At 39.3% G+C, this 22145-nt stretch overlaps 1 protein-coding gene across 9 annotated transcripts in view; it reads left to right on the top strand.

Moving 5' to 3' along the window:
- The first annotated feature begins 1797 nt into the window (after positions 1 to 1797).
- LOC136802066 (uncharacterized) overlaps positions 1798 to 22145 on the top strand; it is a 50821-nt gene continuing 30473 nt past the window's right edge. For 2 of the 9 annotated variants that reach the window (XR_010845950.1, XM_067058774.1), the window contains exons 1-12: positions 3100 to 3300; positions 3797 to 3859; positions 4628 to 4684; positions 5436 to 5508; positions 7860 to 8163; positions 8965 to 9027; positions 9796 to 9852; positions 10136 to 10208; positions 12559 to 12862; positions 13664 to 13726; positions 14495 to 14551; positions 14836 to 14908. The gene's annotated coding sequence lies outside the window, so the exon portion shown is untranslated. Of the gene's footprint in view, positions 2859 to 3099; positions 3301 to 3796; positions 3860 to 4627; positions 4685 to 4854; positions 4875 to 4896; positions 4917 to 5004; positions 5066 to 5435; positions 5509 to 7859; positions 8164 to 8409; positions 8469 to 8964; positions 9028 to 9795; positions 9853 to 10135; positions 10209 to 12558; positions 12863 to 13108; positions 13168 to 13663; positions 13727 to 14494; positions 14552 to 14835; positions 14909 to 22145 lie in introns of those variants that run through there. The other 7 variants (XM_067058776.1, XM_067058777.1, XM_067058775.1 and 4 more) reach the window with 7 other exon arrangements.

Genomic DNA, 22145 nt, shown 5'->3' with positions numbered 1-22145 from the left:
TATAAATATTAGTCCTGTTTTTTTTGTTTGTCGGTTCTTTTTATTTTATTGTATTATTTTTGTACAACAGGTAATACTAGACGGTTCCCGTCGTCGCAAACGCCGGTTAACGGTTTTGCTTGCACGTCAAAAGCCTTTAAAATACTATAATGTCGGTTAATTCCTGACATTGTTTCGGCTTAAAATGCCGAATACAATAATAAAAATTATACTTCTAAACTTTCTACATTAGTCAAAATTTTGTGTCTGTAAGCCTCGACGATATGTCTTTTTAAGATAACGGAAGTTTGTGTTCAATGAAATGCCATAGTGACCCTGTCAAAATCATCGAGGGTACCCGTCGTTGCAGACCCCCAAAGGTGTCTGAGGTGGTGAGAGGGTTGCTTCTAGGAAAGAAAAAGCCTTAGTTGTGAAGGAGAGGCTCGCGCTTTGCGATTGAGCACTGAAGGTTTACCCGTTTGTTGGCTTCACATGCGGACAGCTTAAGACCGGCGCATATGCAATGCAACCAACATTGAAACCTTTTTAAATAATGTTAGACGAAGTTTAATCATCGAACAACATTGTTGGATTTTGTTGCGTGTGTTGATATAAGATAATTCGAAATCGTGCAACAAAAATGCCACACCTTTTTATTTGAAACTTTGTGACGTCGCAGTACTTTTTCATGAAATTGACGTCAGAACTTTTTTCGTTTACAAATAGCAGTGTAGAGTCTTCTCTAATCCGAGTTTTCTTTTTTTTTTTTTTTTTTTTTTTTTTTGATGGTGCAATATTTACATTATACTTACAATAGGGGCAATAAATTAGAGTAAATTTGGTTTTATAAATAAATAAAATAAATAATTGAAAACAATAACCGCTAGTGGCACTAGACTGTAGCTAGCAGCAAGTGACAATGAGTCTAACCTAGGGTCTAACGAAAATGACCGATTGAAAAAGAATATAATAGCACAACTAAGTAGTTGCGCCGGGCTGTAAAGGGGACATTTGTTTCTTACCTCAAAACTTCCACTTTTGCCATTTTTCCCCAAATGCCACCATCGTGTGAAACAAATGGAAACCGTGTTAAAATTGGCAAAAGTCTACCATTTTGCGAACTCTTAGTTACGTCAATAATGGCCGCATAAATTAGGGTTAAGGTGAAGTAAGTAAAGAAGCAATCTGATTGGCTGATAAAGAACTGGTCATTCAGGCTAAAAATGTTCACGGGCTAGTTTCATCATCAGGCTTGACTCTCTCAGCCTAGATTCTTCATTTTTTTATGGGAAAAATAAATTTTAAAATAGTAAGACAGAATCTTGTGTTCTCCGTGTTCTTGTGTCTACCGCAATGGGAAAAATAAATTCTAAAATATAAAGCTGAATCTTGTGTTCTTGTGTCTCCACGATGGCAAAAATAAATTCTAAAATAGTAAGACTGAATCTTGTGTTCTCTGTGTTCTTGTGTCCACCACGATGGGAAAAATGAATTCTAAAATAGTAAGACTGAATCTTGTGTTCTCTGTGTTCTTGTGTCCACCACGATGGGAACACAAGATTGGATTTGGATTTGGAAATTCTGCAATTGATAAAATCGGACACAAGAACACAGAGAACACAAGATTCGATTTGGGAATTCTGCAATTGATAAAATCAGACACAAGAACACAGAGAACACAAGATTGGATTTGGGAATTCTGCAATTGATAAAATCGGACACAAGAACACAGAGAACACAACATTGGATTTGGGAATTCTGTAATTGATAAAATCGGACACAAGAACACAAAACACAAGATTGGATTTGGGAATTCTGCAATTGATAAAATCGGACACAAGAACACAGAGAACACAACATTGGATTTGGGAATTCTGTAATTGATAAAATCGGACACAAGAACACAGAGAACACAAGATTGGATTTGGGAATTCTGTAATTGATAAAATCGGACACAAGAACACAGAGAACACAAGATTGGATTTGGGAATTCTGCAATTGATAAAATCGGACACAAGAACACAGAGAACACAACTTTGGATTTGGGAATTCTGTAATTGATAAAATCGGACACAAGAACACAGAGAACACAAGATTGGATTTGGGAATTCTGCAATTGATAAAATCGGACACAAGAACACAGAGAACACAACATTGGATTTGGGAATTCTGTAATTGATAAAATCGGACACAAGAACACAGAGAACACAAGATTTGGATTTGGGAACTCTGTAATTGATAAAATCGGACACAAGAACACAGAGAACACAAGATTTGGATTTGGAAATTCTGTAAGTGTAATTGATAAAATCGGACACAAGAACACAGAGAACACAAGATTGGATTTGGGAATTCTGCAATTGATAAAATCGGACACAAGAACACAGAGAACACAACATTGGATTTGGGAACTCTGTAATTGATAAAATCGGACACAAGAACACAGAGAACACAAGATTTGGATTTGGAAATTCTGTAAGTGTAATTGATAAAATCGGACACAAGAACACAGAGAACACAAGATTTGGATTTGGAAATTCTGTAATTGATAAAATCGGACACAAGAACACGGAGAACACAAGATTCAGTACCATTTTATTTAAAATTTATTTTTGCCATCGCAGACACAAGAACACGGAGAACACAAGATTCGGATTTGAATTCTGAAATTTATCAACTTTGAATTAGAATACGGAATTAAATAGCCTGAATCTTCGATAATAAATAGCCTGGATTTTTGAAAAAATGGATAGCCAATGAGATTCGAGCTTTACTTCTTCACCACTACTGGAATTTCTTTTTGCTTGGAAAAGCTTGGCAAACTTCCACTTTTGACACAAAGAACACAAATGACCAATGTAAATTGAGGTGGTAAAAATGTAAGTATTTTTTAACACTTTTGAACACATTTTGATGAAACAAATGGGAAAAAGGTGGCATAAGTGGCATAAGTGGCATAAATGGTGATGAAACAAATGGACCCAAAGAAACAGAAACTTGAAAATTTCATAAAAACTCAATAAAATTTTATAAAAAAAAAAAAATTTAATTAAGAAACATTAATTATTGCTAACTCTTGAACGAGAGTTAGTCAGTTCAATATCATTTGTATTCAGTTCTCTACTCCAAATGGAACGGGATCCACGAATACATAACAAAGACGATCTCAACAAGCTGAATGATATTTTTGATCGAATAAACGAAATTGATTCATGGAGACGTACACCACGTTTTTCAGCAAGCATCATGGCCAATCTTTTGTAGAATGTTTGGCATTCACGTCCCATACCTCCGTTTGTAGAAAATACTAATTGGGTGAAGGTACCATTTTCGACACTGTTCACACGTTCATTGTAATGTCTCTTTTTCTCGTTTTCGTTTCTTTGGAAGCACTTGCTGAGCTCCAAACCCCTGTATCCCAGTTTTCTACGCTTGTCAAACTTAGCGCGAGACTTTTTGTATCGAAGGTGGATAGGTTTTCCAGCCGCGGCGTTCAAATTTTAGAAACCTTAACATATGTTACTGGGCTAGCGTTACAGACATTTTTCATAAACTCATTTAGTAAAGTAAAACAGTAACACGAGTTAAAATCTCTCCCAAGTTTTTAAACAAATTATCTGTTTATTTTTGAGAGAAGAAAGTCTTTCTTGTAAAGTTTGAACCTAGCCCAAAGTTCTTTTTAAATTTTATCCTCGCGAAATAAATCTTAGAATTTTATCCCAATAAAGTACTTAAAATAAACCTTTTTCATATTTCCTTCAGAAACCTTGGCATCAGAAGGCGATATGATTTATATTCTCATTCAATACTAATTTAGGTGGTGAGTCAATATGGGGTGAAAAATTCAAGGACGAATTCAAATCAAATCTTACACACTCAGGTAAAAAAATGATTTATGCTTAGATTTATTTGAATTTCCTTCGCTGTCCGTTGAATTGGTTTCTTTTCCCTCGATATATTGTTTTAAAACCAAAACCTTTTGATTTGATGTCACCCCGTCGTTCGAAAGTTACTCTTTTCTTATTTAGGACGAGGCGTTCTATCTATGGCAAACTCTGGAAATGGGGGGGGGGTTTCATGGTTGGCGGAGGAGCGGGATCGGCCCTTTTTTCGGACGGAGTGGCGGAATTTGGCGAACATTTAGACGGAATTACGGAAATTGGGTTCTCTGACGGAGACAGAAAATTAGACAATTTTAGTGCGGAAAAACGGAATTTAGCAAAAAAATTTGCTGAATTTCGGAATTGGTAAAAGATATTCAAAATTTGCGGAATTTTCGACAAAAATATTGAATTTCAAAGGAATTTTCGGTGACGGAATTTTGGTTCAATTTAAGACGGTTTGACGGAAATCGCAGAAAAAATTGGCGGAATAGCGGAATCGGGTACCCCCTGACCCCCCCCTGGAAAAGATACAAACAGTTCGCAATTGTACACCCTATACAATCTACACTGACATCCCAACTAACGTTTAGTTGGTAATTGTTAGGTAGATAGTGTATTTTCTTTAAGAGCGTTTAAAAATACGTAAACATTCTGACCATCATCGGATCGGATGACCCCAAAAAAAAGTATTTCAGTCCAGTTTTTACGAGACCCTTGATAATTATATCGTTTCTTTTCAAATGCTGTTTTTCTTTTCGTTCTAGTTTCATAACATTCCGGTCATGTCAACACTTGGATAATAAACACACCGTATTTGGGAGGTAAGCTTTAAATCCTTTTGTGTCTGAAAGTGAATCACTTTCTTCTTTATGAATTTTACGACCTTTATGTTTGCGTGGATTTTTTTTCGCGAATTGAAGGAATGAAATTTTCACAAGGACAAAATTTCGCCAATTGGCTTCTTCTCATCCAACTTCTTTCATTTTCTTAGGTGTTTTGCCCAAAATCGAGGTAATCAAGTTATCAGGATGAAAGGCCATAGTTTGCAGAGGGGTATGAACCCCCCTAGGTTTATTTCATCCCCCCCTATATACCCATCCCCCCCTTTTGTAATGAAATCTTATCCCCCCTTTTTTTACAGAAAATCCGTTTCGAAGGAAACTCGCTTTCCCACCTACCAGTAAAATTATCAACAAGAAAGAGTATGAAGTATTATAGTCACGAGCCAACAATGACAGAATATAACTAACGTTTTTCATTAATCTTGATCATTTTAAAATCTAATCTAAAATGTGTGTGTTCTGTTGAAAGTTCTTATTAATTTATAGTTTACTTTCGTCATATGAAATATGAAATTTCCAAACCCCCCCTTTTTTATTTGATCCCCCCCTACATTCCCATCCCCCCTAGTTTTTTCGGCAGATCTCGGTACCCCCCCTACAAAGGCCCTCCAGAAAGTTGGCATCCCCCCCTATTAAAAAGGGGGGGTGCAAACTATGAAGGCGTCACTGCTAACTTCAAAAAATTCGCACGAAGGTTTTAAATTAACTTTCTCCACTTTGCTTTGTACAGGGTTGTTGGTGGTCTAGAAGTTCTAACAGAAATCGAAAGCATCGAAACCGACTTCAAAACTGATAAACCAAAGGTACCAACCAATCACGTGTTATATTCCGAGACTCTGGAAATAGGACCAAGGCAAGAGAATAGCAGAGACTAGATTCTAATTTTGGCTGAACTTTGCTTTTTATTACATTTTAGTAAGAGTCCAGTCAGATAAACTTTCATATCCTAATTTGCACTAATTACATATTGTCATGGGCGGGCCGCTACGGCTCAATAAGTAACTCCCGACAATTATCCTCAACAGCAATATTTATATTTGTCCCGGATTAGTTCAGGATCCCAAGCTATTATTGGAAGAGAACCGGTTAGGTATTATAGAATTCAAAGCACGAGTAGTAGCAAGATTTAAGTTTGATGCATCAATTCTTCAATAAAATAAATAACCATAAAATCTACGTAGTAAAGTCTCTGTAATTAAATCAGTCCATAGTCCGTTTCTGCCATTTAACATTTACCCTCCGCTGTTGGCTCAGCGGAGACTCTGCTTCATTTCGTTTGCCATTTCATCTAACCCTCCGCTGTTGGCTTCAGCGGAGTTCTCTGCTTCATTTAATCAGTACCATTTCACAATAACCCTCCGCAGTTGGCTCTGCGGAGTCTCTGCTTCATTTAATTCGTCACGCTTTATAAGCGTCAGTTTACATGTATACTTCGGTGTCAAACAATAAATCTCCCCAAACAGGGAGAACCCACCTCGATCAGAGGCAGTTTGAAAGACCCCGTTCGTTTGTCTGTTTTCGTACTTCGTTTGGAAATGCACAACATGTGCATAGTGGCTTTCCACAGTTCATCATGTGACAATATCCTAATTTGCAGTTGTACTTGACTTTTGTTTCCTATTGTTATACCATAGTATTGTCGAAAGTTCTAGCCTGCCCTTCATCTTATATTGGCTCAGAAGTAGTTTCATCAGTTGATATAATAGAATAAGAATTTCAGTTATTTAACCTATGGTAGTTGTCCTTATTTTAATGTAGACTAAGTCATGAGGAGGCTCACAGAGAGAAACAATAAACAGAACACAGTTTCTTGATTTTACAAGAATGAAACTTTACCCTATATTTTGGGCTTCTCTTAAAACAATCTAAAAATACACTTTCATCGTTATATCTTTGCTTCGTGTAAAATTTACGATGTTTCTAAATTGAATTTTTAACACTCTCTGAATAATTTTCCTATATTTTTGAATCTTATATCACTCCTACATACAATTCATAATAAGTATTAATAACAATACACACAAAGAAAATAGCTGAGGCCTAACAAAAGGGGAGGCAAGTAAGGGGTGTAGGAACGGGGATGGAATTTGGGCAGAACCAACAACAACAGGTGGTCGACACTAAGCAAGCTTATGGTCAACCAAATGTCAGTGAGCGCTGACGGAACTGTCATGGATAGAAGGGGACTATTCTGGGGTTTATGTCATCGGTGTCAGGGATTTATGGAAGTTAGAATTTAAAATAGCACAACATGAAATTCTTTATGGTAGGTTACATCATAACCATGTGTAGCTGTTAGAATAGTAAAGTAAGGCAAGAAAGTCTATAAGGGAAGGCCTAAAAGAATTGTATCCTAACTCCAGATATCGAAGATATTACGACATCTTGGGGGTCGGAATAAGTGATGACCCCATCACTAGCAGGTAGCTAACACCGAAAAGAGGTTCAGGGACAGGCAGGTGGAAACAAAAGAAGAAAAAAAAAAACTGAGGGGAATTACAATTGTTGTACAAGATATTTTCGGTACTCGTCCAATGACCCCGTAACCCACATCGGCGCAGGTTGACGCAACAGCTTGAAGAACGAAGTCTGCAGCCGAACCGCCTCTCTGCAGCCGCTCTCGATCCTTGTTGTTCGTTTTACTTTTCTTTTCCTCCGTTTAATTTTTTTGATGACCTTTCGCAAGTCCCCTTTTTCTTCCGATTCAGAAATGGCATCAAATCGTTCATTAGCGTCAAATTCAAAAAATTCTTCAGCCTCAGCCATATTCTAAAATAAATTCAGGAACACATTTTATAAAAAGTATAAAATCACGCATTTATAATAACACACACATACACAAAATCTCTATGATTTACAAAACCAAGCTTTCACATCTCCACTTCCGTTTTAAGTTTTTGAGCTAGGGCTGCCAAGAACTCAGAGTTCTTGACAGCACCCTCTACGTTAAACATCTTGATTCTGTCCTCTGTGGGATTGTTCAGACCATCCCGGCTTCGCACCCTTTTCACCACAAGGTAGATTATAAGGGAGACTATCATCAACAGGGCCACCATACCAAGTATCCCGGGGATATCACCGAGAATGCCTTTGAATAAGCTCGCTCCCCCTTCCGTGACACTTTTAATAGCTCCTTCACTTTCTCTAATCGTAGATGCCAAGGCATCTCCCGAGCTAGAGATAACGTCTTTACCAAGAGAGCCAACACCCTCGGCGGCCGATTTGATGCTTGTCCCCAGGCTGCTGATGACCTCACTGGTACCCTCTCCCACACTTTCCAAAACATTACCCAGACCGGCTGCCACAGCTTCAAATACGTTTTTGGATGATCCCGAAGAAAGCTGGTCAACTTGCTCTTGCAGCTGCCTCATACTTTCATGGACCTCAGCCATCATTCCTAACAACGGATAAGGCTCACTGCGTTTTGGAAGCTTCACAAAGAGTTTCGACGAAAAACCGTAAGTGTGTTTCAACGGGGTCATCCACAATTTAGGAGAGTAATTGACTTTTGTTAGATTTATATGCTCAAAATTTCCTTCCGGGCTTACTGCGATGGGACCCTGGTCCGAGTCGATAACCACTTGCTGGGGGAGTTTTTGACAACCAATTCTGGGAGAATGAAAGTAAACCCGCCGGGAGGGCAGATGAACAAACTGCACAGGCGTGGACTTTGGAGACTCAAGGGGAAAGTACTGATAACAAGTACCATTAACATCATTCACGTCCCATACCTCCGTTTGTAGAAAATACTAATTGGGTGAAGGTACCATTTTCGACACTGTTCACACGTTCATTGTAATGTCTCTTTTTCTCGTTTTCGTTTCTTTGGAAGCACTTGCTGAGCTCCAAACCCCTGTATCCCAGTTTTCTACGCTTGTCAAACTTAGCGCGAGACTTTTTGTATCGAAGGTGGATAGGTTTTCCAGCCGCGGCGTTCAAATTTTAGAAACCTTAACATATGTTACTGGGCTAGCGTTACAGACATTTTTCATAAACTCATTTAGTAAAGTAAAACAGTAACACGAGTTAAAATCTCTCCCAAGTTTTTAAACAAATTATCTGTTTATTTTTGAGAGAAGAAAGTCTTTCTTGTAAAGTTTGAACCTAGCCCAAAGTTCTTTTTAAATTTTATCCTCGCGAAATAAATCTTAGAATTTTATCCCAATAAAGTACTTAAAATAAACCTTTTTCATATTTCCTTCAGAAACCTTGGCATCAGAAGGCGATATGATTTATATTCTCATTCAATACTAATTTAGGTGGTGAGTCAATATGGGGTGAAAAATTCAAGGACGAATTCAAATCAAATCTTACACACTCAGGTAAAAAAATGATTTATGCTTAGATTTATTTGAATTTCCTTCGCTGTCCGTTGAATTGGTTTCTTTTCCCTCGATATATTGTTTTAAAACCAAAACCTTTTGATTTGATGTCACCCCGTCGTTCGAAAGTTACTCTTTTCTTATTTAGGACGAGGCGTTCTATCTATGGCAAACTCTGGAAATGGGGGGGGGGGTTTCATGGTTGGCGGAGGAGCGGGATCGGCCCTTTTTTCGGACGGAGTGGCGGAATTTGGCGAACATTTAGACGGAATTACGGAAATTGGGTTCTCTGACGGAGACAGAAAATTAGACAATTTTAGTGCGGAAAAACGGAATTTAGCAAAAAAATTTGCTGAATTTCGGAATTGGTAAAAGATATTCAAAATTTGCGGAATTTTCGACAAAAATATTGAATTTCAAAGGAATTTTCGGTGACGGAATTTTGGTTCAATTTAAGACGGTTTGACGGAAATCGCAGAAAAAATTGGCGGAATAGCGGAATCGGGTACCCCCTGACCCCCCCCTGGAAAAGATACAAACAGTTCGCAATTGTACACCCTATACAATCTACACTGACATCCCAACTAACGTTTAGTTGGTAATTGTTAGGTAGATAGTGTATTTTCTTTAAGAGCGTTTAAAAATACGTAAACATTCTGACCATCATCGGATCGGATGACCCCAAAAAAAGTATTTCAGTCCAGTTTTTACGAGACCCTTGATAATTATATCGTTTCTTTTCAAATGCTGTTTTTCTTTTCGTTCTAGTTTCATAACATTCCGGTCATGTCAACACTTGGATAATAAACACACCGTATTTGGGAGGTAAGCTTTAAATCCTTTTGTGTCTGAAAGTGAATCACTTTCTTCTTTATGAATTTTACGACCTTTATGTTTGCGTGGATTTTTTTTCGCGAATTGAAGGAATGAAATTTTCACAAGGACAAAATTTCGCCAATTGGCTTCTTCTCATCCAACTTCTTTCATTTTCTTAGGTGTTTTGCCCAAATCGAGGTAATCAAGTTATCAGGATGAAAGGCGTCACTGCTAACTTCAAAAAATTCGCACGAAGGTTTTAAATTAACTTTCTCCACTTTGCTTTGTACAGGGTTGTTGGTGGTCTAGAAGTTCTAACAGAAATCGAAAGCATCGAAACCGACTTCAAAACTGATAAACCAAAGGTACCAACCAATCACGTGTTATATTCCGAGACTCTGGAAATAGGACCAAGGCAAGAGAATAGCAGAGACTAGATTCTAATTTTGGCTGAACTTTGCTTTTTATTACATTTTAGTAAGAGTCCAGTCAGATAAACTTTCATATCCTAATTTGCACTAATTACATATTGTCATGGGCGGGCCGCTACGGCTCAATAAGTAACTCCCGACAATTATCCTCAACAGCAATATTTATATTTGTCCCCGGATTAGTTCAGGATCCCAAGCTATTATTGGAAGAGAACCGGTTAGGTATTATAGAATTCAAAGCACGAGTAGTAGCAAGATTAAGTTTGATGCATCAATTCTTCAATAAAATAAATAACCATAAAATCTACGTAGTAAAGTCTCTGTAATTAAATCAGTCCATAGTCCGTTTCTGCCATTTAACATTTACCCTCCGCTGTTGGCTCAGCGGAGACTCTGCTTCATTTCGTTTGCCATTTCATCTAACCCTCCGCTGTTGGCTTCAGCGGAGTTCTCTGCTTCATTTAATCAGTACCATTTCACAATAACCCTCCGCAGTTGGCTCTGCGGAGTCTCTGCTTCATTTAATTCGTCACGCTTTATAAGCGTCAGTTTACATGTATACTTCGGTGTCAAACAATAAATCTCCCCAAACAGGGAGAACCCACCTCGATCAGAGGCAGTTTGAAAGACCCCGTTCGTTTGTCTGTTTTCGTACTTCGTTTGGAAATGCACAACATGTGCATAGTGGCTTTCCACAGTTCATCATGTGACAATATCCTAATTTGCAGTTGTACTTGACTTTTGTTTCCTATTGTTATACCATAGTATTGTCGAAAGTTCTAGCCTGCCCTTCATCTTATATTGGCTCAGAAGTAGTTTCATCAGTTGATATAATAGAATAAGAATTTCAGTTATTTAACCTATGGTAGTTGTCCTTATTTTAATGTAGACTAAGTCATGAGGAGGCTCACAGAGAGAAACAATAAACAGAACACAGTTTCTTGATTTTACAAGAATGAAACTTTACCCTATATTTTGGGCTTCTCTTAAAACAATCTAAAAATACACTTTCATCGTTATATCTTTGCTTCGTGTAAAATTTACGATGTTTCTAAATTGAATTTTTAACACTCTCTGAATAATTTTCCTATATTTTTGAATCTTATATCACTCCTACATACAATTCATAATAAGTATTAATAACAATACACACAAAGAAAATAGCTGAGGCCTAACAAAAGGGGAGGCAAGTAAGGGGTGTAGGAACGGGGATGGAATTTGGGCAGAACCAACAACAACAGGTGGTCGACACTAAGCAAGCTTATGGTCAACCAAATGTCAGTGAGCGCTGACGGAACTGTCATGGATAGAAGGGGACTATTCTGGGGTTTATGTCATCGGTGTCAGGGATTTATGGAAGTTAGAATTTAAAATAGCACAACATGAAATTCTTTATGGTAGGTTACATCATAACCATGTGTAGCTGTTAGAATAGTAAAGTAAGGCAAGAAAGTCTATAAGGGAAGGCCTAAAAGAATTGTATCCTAACTCCAGATATCGAAGATATTACGACATCTTGGGGGTCGGAATAAGTGATGACCCCATCACTAGCAGGTAGCTAACACCGAAAAGAGGTTCAGGGACAGGCAGGTGGAAACAAAAGAAGAAAAAAAAAACTGAGGGGAATTACAATTGTTGTACAAGATATTTTCGGTACTCGTCCAATGACCCCGTAACCCACATCGGCGCAGGTTGACGCAACAGCTTGAAGAACGAAGTCTGCAGCCGAACCGCCTCTCTGCAGCCGCTCTCGATCCTTGTTGTTCGTTTTACTTTTCTTTTCCTCCGTTTAATTTTTTTGATGACCTTTCGCAAGTCCCCTTTTTCTTCCGATTCAGAAATGGCATCAAATCGTTCATTAGCGTCAAATTCAAAAAATTCTTCAGCCTCAGCCATATTCTAAAATAAATTCAGGAACACATTTTATAAAAAGTATAAAATCACGCATTTATAATAACACACACATACACAAAATCTCTATGATTTACAAAACCAAGCTTTCACATCTCCACTTCCGTTTTAAGTTTTTGAGCTAGGGCTGCCAAGAACTCAGAGTTCTTGACAGCACCCTCTACGTTAAACATCTTGATTCTGTCCTCTGTGGGATTGTTCAGACCATCCCGGCTTCGCACCCTTTTCACCACAAGGTAGATTATAAGGGAGACTATCATCAACAGGGCCACCATACCAAGTATCCCGGGGATACCACCGAGAATGCCTTTGAATAAGCTCGCTCCCCCTTCCGTGACACTTTTAATAGCTCCTTCACTTTCTCTAATCGTAGATGCCAAGGCATCTCCCGAGCTAGAGATAACGTCTTTACCAAGAGAGCCAACACCCTCGGCGGCCGATTTGATGCTTGTCCCCAGGCTGCTGATGACCTCACTGGTACCCTCTCCCACACTTTCCAAAACATTACCCAGACCGGCTGCCACAGCTTCAAATACGTTTTTGGATGATCCCGAAGAAAGCTGGTCAACTTGCTCTTGCAGCTGCCTCATACTTTCATGGACCTCAGCCATCATTCCTAACAACGGATAAGGCTCACTGCGTTTTGGAAGCTTCACAAAGAGTTTCGACGAAAAACCGTAAGTGTGTTTCAACGGGGTCATCCACAATTTAGGAGAGTAATTGACTTTTGTTAGATTTATATGCTCAAAATTTCCTTCCGGGCTTACTGCGATGGGACCCTGGTCCGAGTCGATAACCACTTGCTGGGGGAGTTTTTGACAACCAATTCTGGGAGAATGAAAGTAAACCCGCCGGGAGGGCAGATGAACAAACTGCACAGGCGTGGACTTTGGAGACTCAAGGGGAAAGTACTGATAACAAGTACCATTAACATCATTCACGTCCCATACCTCCGTTTGTAGAAAATACTAATTGGGTGAAGGTACCATTTTCGACACTGTTCACACGTTCATTGTAATGTCTCTTTTTCTCGTTTTCGTTTCTTTGGAAGCACTTGCTGAGCTCCAAACCCCTGTATCCCAGTTTTCTACGCTTGTCAAACTTAGCGCGAGACTTTTTGTATCGAAGGTGGATAGGTTTTCCAGCCGCGGCGTTCAAATTTTAGAAACCTTAACATATGTTACTGGGCTAGCGTTACAGACATTTTTCATAAACTCATTTAGTAAAGTAAAACAGTAACACGAGTTAAAATCTCTCCCAAGTTTTTAAACAAATTATCTGTTTATTTTTGAGAGAAGAAAGTCTTTCTTGTAAAGTTTGAACCTAGCCCAAAGTTCTTTTTAAATTTTATCCTCGCGAAATAAATCTTAGAATTTTATCCCAATAAAGTACTTAAAATAAACCTTTTTCATATTTCCTTCAGAAACCTTGGCATCAGAAGGCGATATGATTTATATTCTCATTCAATACTAATTTAGGTGGTGAGTCAATATGGGGTGAAAAATTCAAGGACGAATTCAAATCAAATCTTACACACTCAGGTAAAAAAATGATTTATGCTTAGATTTATTTGAATTTCCTTCGCTGTCCGTTGAATTGGTTTCTTTTCCCTCGATATATTGTTTTAAAACCAAAACCTTTTGATTTGATGTCACCCCGTCGTTCGAAAGTTACTCTTTTCTTATTTAGGACGAGGCGTTCTATCTATGGCAAACTCTGGAAATGGGGGGGGGGTTTCATGGTTGGCGGAGGAGCGGGATCGGCCCTTTTTTCGGACGGAGTGGCGGAATTTGGCGAACATTTAGACGGAATTACGGAAATTGGGTTCTCTGACGGAGACAGAAAATTAGACAATTTTAGTGCGGAAAAACGGAATTTAGCAAAAAAATTTGCTGAATTTCGGAATTGGTAAAAGATATTCAAAATTTGCGGAATTTTCGACAAAAATATTGAATTTCAAAGGAATTTTCGGTGACGGAATTTTGGTTCAATTTAAGACGGTTTGACGGAAATCGCAGAAAAAATTGGCGGAATAGCGGAATCGGGTACCCCCTGACCCCCCCCTGGAAAAGATACAAACAGTTCGCAATTGTACACCCTATACAATCTACACTGACATCCCAACTAACGTTTAGTTGGTAATTGTTAGGTAGATAGTGTATTTTCTTTAAGAGCGTTTAAAAATACGTAAACATTCTGACCATCATCGGATCGGATGACCCCAAAAAAAAGTATTTCAGTCCAGTTTTTACGAGACCCTTGATAATTATATCGTTTCTTTTCAAATGCTGTTTTTCTTTTCGTTCTAGTTTCATAACATTCCGGTCATGTCAACACTTGGATAATAAACACACCGTATTTGGGAGGTAAGCTTTAAATCCTTTTGTGTCTGAAAGTGAATCACTTTCTTCTTTATGAATTTTACGACCTTTATGTTTGCGTGGATTTTTTTTCGCGAATTGAAGGAATGAAATTTTCACAAGGACAAAATTTCGCCAATTGGCTTCTTCTCATCCAACTTCTTTCATTTTCTTAGGTGTTTTGCCCAAAATCGAGGTAATCAAGTTATCAGGATGAAAGGCGTCACTGCTAACTTCAAAAAATTCGCACGAAGGTTTTAAATTAACTTTCTCCACTTTGCTTTGTACAGGGTTGTTGGTGGTCTAGAAGTTCTAACAGAAATCGAAAGCATCGAAACCGACTTCAAAACTGATAAACCAAAGGTACCAACCAATCACGTGTTATATTCCGAGACTCTGGAAATAGGACCAAGGCAAGAGAATAGCAGAGACTAGATTCTAATTTTGGCTGAACTTTGCTTTTTATTACATTTTAGTAAGAGTCCAGTCAGATAAACTTTCATATCCTAATTTGCACTAATTACATATTGTCATGGGCGGGCCGCTACGGCTCAATAAGTAACTCCCGACAATTATCCTCAACAGCAATATTTATATTTGTCCCCGGATTAGTTCAGGATCCCAAGCTATTATTGGAAGAGAACCGGTTAGGTATTATAGAATTCAAAGCACGAGTAGTAGCAAGATTTAAGTTTGATGCATCAATTCTTCAATAAAATAAATAACCATAAAATCTACGTAGTAAAGTCTCTGTAATTAAATCAGTCCATAGTCCGTTTCTGCCATTTAACATTTACCCTCCGCTGTTGGCTCAGCGGAGACTCTGCTTCATTTCGTTTGCCATTTCATCTAACCCTCCGCTGTTGGCTTCAGCGGAGTTCTCTGCTTCATTTAATCAGTACCATTTCACAATAACCCTCCGCAGTTGGCTCTGCGGAGTCTCTGCTTCATTTAATTCGTCACGCTTTATAAGCGTCAGTTTACATGTATACTTCGGTGTCAAACAATAAATCTCCCCAAACAGGGAGAACCCACCTCGATCAGAGGCAGTTTGAAAGACCCCGTTCGTTTGTCTGTTTTCGTACTTCGTTTGGAAATGCACAACATGTGCATAGTGGCTTTCCACAGTTCATCATGTGACAATATCCTAATTTGCAGTTGTACTTGACTTTTGTTTCCTATTGTTATACCATAGTATTGTCGAAAGTTCTAGCCTGCCCTTCATCTTATATTGGCTCAGAAGTAGTTTCATCAGTTGATATAATAGAATAAGAATTTCAGTTATTTAACCTATGGTAGTTGTCCTTATTTTAATGTAGACTAAGTCATGAGGAGGCTCACAGAGAGAAACAATAAACAGAACACAGTTTCTTGATTTTACAAGAATGAAACTTTACCCTATATTTTGGGCTTCTCTTAAAACAATCTAAAAATACACTTTCATCGTTATATCTTTGCTTCGTGTAAAATTTACGATGTTTCTAAATTGAATTTTTAACACTCTCTGAATAATTTTCCTATATTTTTGAATCTTATATCACTCCTACATACAATTCATAATAAGTATTAATAACAATACACACAAAGAAAATAGCTGAGGCCTAACAAAAGGGGAGGCAAGTAAGGGGTGTAGGAACGGGGATGGAATTTGGGCAGAACCAACAACAACAGGTGGTCGACACTAAGCAAGCTTATGGTCAACCAAATGTCAGTGAGCGCTGACGGAACTGTCATGGATAGAAGGGGACTATTCTGGGGTTTATGTCATCGGTGTCAGGGATTTATGGAAGTTAGAATTTAAAATAGCACAACATGAAATTCTTTATGGTAGGTTACATCATAACCATGTGTAGCTGTTAGAATAGTAAAGTAAGGCAAGAAAGTCTATAAGGGAAGGCCTAAAAGAATTGTATCCTAACTCCAGATATCGAAGATATTACGACATCTTGGGGGTCGGAATAAGTGATGACCCCATCACTAGCAGGTAGCTAACACCGAAAAGAGGTTCAGGGACAGGCAGGTGGAAACAAAAGAAGAAAAAAAAAAACTGAGGGGAATTACAATTGTTGTACAAGATATTTTCGGTACTCGTCCAATGACCCCGTAACCCACATCGGCGCAGGTTGACGCAACAGCTTGAAGAACGAAGTCTGCAGCCGAACCGCCTCTCTGCAGCCGCTCTCGATCCTTGTTGTTCGTTTTACTTTTCTTTTCCTCCGTTTAATTTTTTTGATGACCTTTCGCAAGTCCCCTTTTTCTTCCGATTCAGAAATGGCATCAAATCGTTCATTAGCGTCAAATTCAAAAAATTCTTCAGCCTCAGCCATATTCTAAAATAAATTCAGGAACACATTTTATAAAAAGTATAAAATCACGCATTTATAATAACACACACATACACAAAATCTCTATGATTTACAAAACCAAGCTTTCACATCTCCACTTCCGTTTTAAGTTTTTGAGCTAGGGCTGCCAAGAACTCAGAGTTCTTGACAGCACCCTCTACGTTAAACATCTTGATTCTGTCCTCTGTGGGATTGTTCAGACCATCCCGGCTTCGCACCCTTTTCACCACAAGGTAGATTATAAGGGAGACTATCATCAACAGGGCCACCATACCAAGTATCCCGGGGATACCACCGAGAATGCCTTTGAATAAGCTCGCTCCCCCTTCCGTGACACTTTTAATAGCTCCTTCACTTTCTCTAATCGTAGATGCCAAGGCATCTCCCGAGCTAGAGATAACGTCTTTACCAAGAGAGCCAACACCCTCGGCGGCCGATTTGATGCTTGTCCCCAGGCTGCTGATGACCTCACTGGTACCCTCTCCCACACTTTCCAAAACATTACCCAGACCGGCTGCCACAGCTTCAAATACGTTTTTGGATGATCCCGAAGAAAGCTGGTCAACTTGCTCTTGCAGCTGCCTCATACTTTCATGGACCTCAGCCATCATTCCTAACAACGGATAAGGCTCACTGCGTTTTGGAAGCTTCACAAAGAGTTTCGACGAAAAACCGTAAGTGTGTTTCAACGGGGTCATCCACAATTTAGGAGAGTAATTGACTTTTGTTAGATTTATATGCTCAAAATTTCCTTCCGGGCTTACTGCGATGGGACCCTGGTCCGAGTCGATAACCACTTGCTGGGGGAGTTTTTGACAACCAATTCTGGGAGAATGAAAGTAAACCCGCCGGGAGGGCAGATGAACAAACTGCACAGGCGTGGACTTTGGAGACTCAAGGGGAAAGTACTGATAACAAGTACCATTAACAAAGGGATCATTGACTCTGCGGTCAAGGACTAAGCACTGGTAGTGGACATGGCGACACTCGCTAATCTCAAATGCATCTCCGGCAGGGTGTGCGACAATATCTGTTCTTCCAAAAACCAACTCAGCCACCATGTCAGGGAAATGAGAAGATAACCATTTGTGGATAGATCTTATTTCTTTCTGTACAAAACAGGTACGTTTGGCCTCACGCAGGGTTTGTTCTTTTATGTTAATGAGATTTTCTATTAAGTGGGCCTGTACCAAAGGTAGACCTTGTTCTTTCGAAAATTTTTTGGCTAGGAAAACGATTTTCTTAAAGGATGCACGCCTGTAATCAAATCTGGAACCATTACCCTCCACTAAAATTCCGTTGTCAAGAGTATACCACTGACCATTTTTATCTGATAGGGGATGATTAAAGGAGATTTCTCCTCCAATCTCTAACGAGGGAATGTGAATGTAATTTTCGAGTTTTTGTATTGTGACTTGTGCAGAAATGGGCTTTATATGTATAAAATCATGAGCTAAGGTATGCTTTGTTTCCCAAAGAATCAAGTCATTAGGTTCGTCTGAGGGATAGTGGTATTGAATGGGAACAGAAAGGTTTTTGGTAACATACAAGGAATCTTTGGTGAGGATTTGATTTATGAGATCAGAATCTCCAATGAGTTTAGCAGAATATTCACGAAGAAAAAGATGGGGCGTGTAGATGGTCCAAGAACCACCAAACAAGGTGCACTTTTTCACTGGCTTAGGTCGATTCAACCACATTGTTCCTCTTTTATATAAAGTCTCCTTGTAATACTCTGTAGTTCTCTTCAAAAGAAGCATATCCTTACAATAGTCTTTTCGAGGACGGGGATCATTCTTAACTGTTACTTTACTATGACCAGTCATGGTATCGCAGTCAGTGACCAGATACCATATAGTACAAAGGTATATCTTAAATTTGGTGACCGTAGGATTATACTTAAGAACTCTTCCCTTGAAGGACTCTAGCTTTTGGGTTTTCTTTTCTATGTTCTCACAAGACTGAATGTCAGGCAACGCAAAGAAACCTAACTTAGTAACATGTTGACAATTCGTCAATTCACCAACTGAAAAACAGCCCTCTGGGTTTTGATTCGAAGTCGCTCCGGGAAACAGCACTGCAACGAACAGGAACGTTATTGACGAAACGATCAGATCGCTCCTCCTAAAATAAAATTAGGTAAAAAAAATTCTTTTAATTCAAACCACACATTATTGTAAGTAGTCTCCTCACTCATCCCTTCGCTCATTCTTCTTTGCTTTGACGTCCTGCGCGAGGGCGTCCTTTTCGTATTTCAACCTTTTCTGCAGCTCAGCCAGTGGAATATCGTCTTCCTCTTCCCAGTCGGATTCTTCAATTTCTTCTTCCTGGTCTTGAGATTGAGCCACAGGTGGATCTCCGTTATGGGGTTTTATTCTGTCGTGATGTACTAAACTCTTTAAAATTTTTCCATTTGGTGTTTTTAATTTGTAATTTACCGGTGGGAAAACCTCGATGATTTCGTGGGGGCCAGAGAACTTTTGCAAAAACTTTGATGATCTGCCCTTTTGCTTTTTGTGACTGGTAAGCCATACATATGAACCAACTGGGTACTGAATGAAATTTTCGTTTTCGGCGTCGTTCTCAGCTTTTACTTTGGATTTGGTGATTTCCTGGATAGCAATTCTCTTGGCGTGTTCCAGGCTGGAATTCAGACGCTGCATATAGTCATTAGTATCCAGGGTCAGTACTTCGCTGGGTAGGTCTCCACATCAGGGGAAGGTTGGTAATCGGCCGAACAATAGTTCGTATGGTGAGCGGCCACGGGTCCTAACAACCGAGGTTCGGTGAGCAAACAGCACCCCGGGTAATAGAGTATCCCAATTACTATGGTGGGCATTGACATGGTGGGAAATACCGGTAACAATAACTTGATTTAATCTCTCAATGAAACCATTAGATTGTGGGTGATATGGGGTGGACTCGATCTTTTTAATGCCAAGCCTTTGACAAACTGCGTTCATTAACTTAGATGTGAAATTGGTGCCTTGATCAGTACTGAACGTTTTTGGTGTACCAAAACGAAAGATTACCTCTTCTACTAAGAGCCTGGCGACAGTGGCGGTCTCAATGGATTTCACAGCAAAGGCTTCTGGCCAAGAGCTGTATCTATCCATGAAAGAGATAATATACCGATTCTCATTTATGGTGGGAGGGAAAGGACCCAACACATCGCAGGTCAAATCATTAAAAGGGGTAGCGAAGGGAATGGAGAAAACCGGAGCTTTCTTAGTTCTACCTTTATGCCTGTTACAATCATCACAATTATTAATAAAGTGGGTCACCGCTTTTGGTAAACCTTTAAAATAATACCTCTCCATAAGCTTGTTTACCGTCGAGCTAATTCCAAAATGTGCCATGTGGTTAGGCGAGTGAAATTGCTCGATCAGCTCATGATGCCTATGACGAGGAACGACCAACTGTCTTTTACCATTCATGGTATTCAAAGGACTTATGCGAAAGAGAACACTCTGATCGTTGACGTAGTTATCATGGAGAGGTGAGCTAGGATTTGTAGTTTTAGCTTAATCTCGCGAATTTCTGGATCTTTATCTTGTTCTCCTATTATTGCGGGGTCTGGGAGCATTACACAGGACACTGGCTGAGGTCTTTCGTGATCAATGAGGTTTTTCCTGGGTATTTCATTTTCATCAATTTCTGGAGAAATCGTATTTAACCTACTTAAGGCGTCCGCTACTACATTTTGATTACCTGGTAGATATTTAACAGTATAGTCGTACTGTTGGAGGGTTAGATGCCACCGACTCAAACGCCCGGTCGGGTCATGGGCATCCACCATATTCCTGAGGGGTAGGTGGTCTGTGAAGACCCAAAAGAACCTTCCATACAAGTAATGGTGGTTCTTTTGAATGGCATGGACCAATGATAGAGCTTCCTTCTCTGAAATAGCATAGTTAATCTCTGGAGGCTTCAACGTCCTTCCTCCATAGCGGATTGGGACAAATTTTCCTGAAATTTCTTGGGCTATTATATGCCCAATGGCATACTTTGAAGCATCGGTAATCACAAAAAAGGTCTTATCGTAGTCGGGGTAGTGAAGGAGGGGAGGGGAGCTAAGCTTGGCCTTTAAAGTATCAAAATCGGCTTTCATTTCATCTGTTAGGAAAAACTTTTGCTCCTTTTTGAGAAGGGTGTATAGGGATTGAGCTATTTTACCAAAATTGGGGATGAATTTTCTATAGTAAGAGCACATGCCAAGGAATGTGCGGAGGTCCTTTTGGCTCTTGGGGTATTCGAAGCTTTTAATGGCAGCCGTATTAGAGTTCAAAGGAAGGATTCCCTTTTCATTGACTGTATGACCCAGGAAGGAAAGTTGGGACATCGCAAATCTACATTTACTAAGTTTGGCCTGCAACTTATTCCCACGGAGTCTTGATAAAACGACGCGCAATTGTTTTAAATGGTCGCTTGGGGACTTGGAATAGATGATCACATCATCTATATACAAAAGGAGAAACACCCACAGCTCTAGTGCGAAAACCTGCTCTGCAAGTCTTTCAAAACTAGCGGCTGCGTTACATAGCCCCATTGGCATGCGCAAGTATTCAAAGAGGCCTTTGTGTGTAACAAAAGCTGTCTTTGGAATACTTGCTTTTTCCATGGGAATTTGATGGTATCCCGTTAGCAGGTCAAGAGTAGAGAATATCTTAGCGCCATTTAAATGGTCTAAAATTTCCTCAATCTTTGGCAAGGGATGGGCATCCTTTTTCGTAATCTTATTAAGTTTACGGTAATCAATGCAGACTCGCGTGCCACCATCGCTTTTTGGTACCATTACAATAGGGCTTGACCACGGAGAACTACTTTTCTGAATGATCTTTTTTTTCAGCTGACTATCTAGCTCTTTTTCAAGGGTTTCCTTTTGAGCGGGTGAAAGACGATAAGGTTTCTGTCTTATCGGAATTTCATGTTCAGTAATAATTTTATGCTCCACTCTATCTGTTTGTCCCAAAGGGTCATCTTTATCGGCAAGGACATCCTGGAATTCCCTTAAAATCTCGTCAAGCTCCTTTCTCTGAGAATCAGTAAGTGGGTAAGGTTTATAGCATGCCTGGGTCTTTGGGTATTTGATAATCGGCTCCTCTATGGTGTCTACTGGGGAACTTATTAACGTTAGACTGGTGTTAATGCTCTTATCCATGGGGTTCGCTACAAAAATTTCAAGTTTCCCTTCACTAAACGCAGAAAGCTGGGGAATCATAACTAGGAGGTCTTCTCTTTGGGGGCTGTTTTCA

Source organism: Clytia hemisphaerica, unplaced genomic scaffold (assembly GCF_902728285.1).
Source record: "Clytia hemisphaerica strain Z4C2 unplaced genomic scaffold, Clytia hemisphaerica genome assembly, whole genome shotgun sequence".
In the NCBI taxonomy this organism is placed as follows: Eukaryota; Metazoa; Cnidaria; class Hydrozoa; order Leptothecata; family Clytiidae; genus Clytia; species Clytia hemisphaerica.
The sequence above is the reverse complement of the archived record's forward strand: the minus strand, read 5'-3'. Positions and strand labels throughout refer to the sequence as shown.